The 1,165-nt window shown below is 30.0% G+C and overlaps 1 non-coding gene across 1 annotated transcript; it reads right to left on the bottom strand.

The window, feature by feature from the left end:
- Positions 1 to 216: 216 nt before the first annotated feature.
- LOC112319388 (small nucleolar RNA SNORA38) lies at positions 217 to 347 on the bottom strand. Its single transcript, XR_002976331.1, has one exon. It is a non-coding gene; the product is annotated as a small nucleolar RNA SNORA38 (small nucleolar RNA).
- Between the last annotated feature and the right edge of the window lie 818 nt (positions 348 to 1,165).

Below are 1,165 nucleotides of genomic sequence, written 5' to 3'. Positions count from 1 at the left end.
AGGAACACATACACAAACTAGAGATTAGGCAGCATTGGCCATAAATGTTCAGTGAGCTCCATGGCTTGAGTAAGTATAATGTGAAGAAAAATAGAGGGTGACCATTAAACAAATGAGTCCTTTATTTTATTTTTTATACTTTTTTTTAATATAGAAGATAAGTGAGATGTGTTTAGTTCAAAAGACAAGATCTGGTTCTTTTTTTTTCTTTTTTCTGTCTGTGGGATGGTTGATCTTGAGTCTGCAGGGAGTAAGGTGGCCCCAGATTTCTCCAAGTCCACATTTCTTTGCCTCCAATTCTTACGTGTCCAAAGACAGGGAACTACAGACATGCCTTCATAGGAGGATGAGTCCTTTAAATAGAGAAGATTGATGAAGGTTAAGAGGTAAAAATGCAGATAACTGTAATTGAACAACAATAAAATATTTTTTAAAAAACTTAAAAAAGTAAATAAAGCTTCTATATAGAAGTAAAAGAAAACGTAGAAACTATAAGGTAAAAACAAATCTAAGAAAAATATTTTTAAAATATAAGCTATAATATTTAAATTTTTTAAAAAATTCACTCAAATTACAGTCACTAAGAATTAATGTGTTACAGGTATTAGATGTCAGATACAACTAAAGAGAGAATTAGTGAATTGAAAAATAGAAAAAAAAAGTAACTTACTCAGAATGATGAAGGCAGAGCATAAAGAGATGGAAATATGAAAGAGAAGATACAAGACTGGAGGATAGAATAGTAAGGTCCAACATACATCTGTTAAGGTTTCTGAAAAGAGAAAATTATAAAAATAGGGAATAAAGTAAAGAAAGCATGGGGGTTTGTGAAATTAAGAAAAGGTATGTGTCTTCAACTTGATAGAATATACTGAGTATTGATGAAGGTAAATACGAATTAATTCATACTTCAAGTTATGAGAATAAATGTGTGGGATATCAAGCACAAAGAGAAAAATCTTAAAAGCTGTCAGAAATAAAAATTAATTACATATGACTGAATTGACAGCTGGCTTCTCATGAGCAACAGTAAATGCTAAAGCCCAATGGAATAATATCTTAATAATGTGGAGGAAAAATAAGAGTCAATCTAGAATTCTATATCCTGGTAAACCATCATTTATATTACAAAAATAGCTTTAGACAGATTAAAAAGATATTTATA

This window comes from Desmodus rotundus, chromosome 11, assembly GCF_022682495.2.
Source record: "Desmodus rotundus isolate HL8 chromosome 11, HLdesRot8A.1, whole genome shotgun sequence".
In the NCBI taxonomy this organism is placed as follows: Eukaryota; Metazoa; Chordata; class Mammalia; order Chiroptera; family Phyllostomidae; genus Desmodus; species Desmodus rotundus.
Note: the sequence above shows the minus strand (reverse complement) of the source record. Positions and strands in the feature narration are given on the sequence as shown.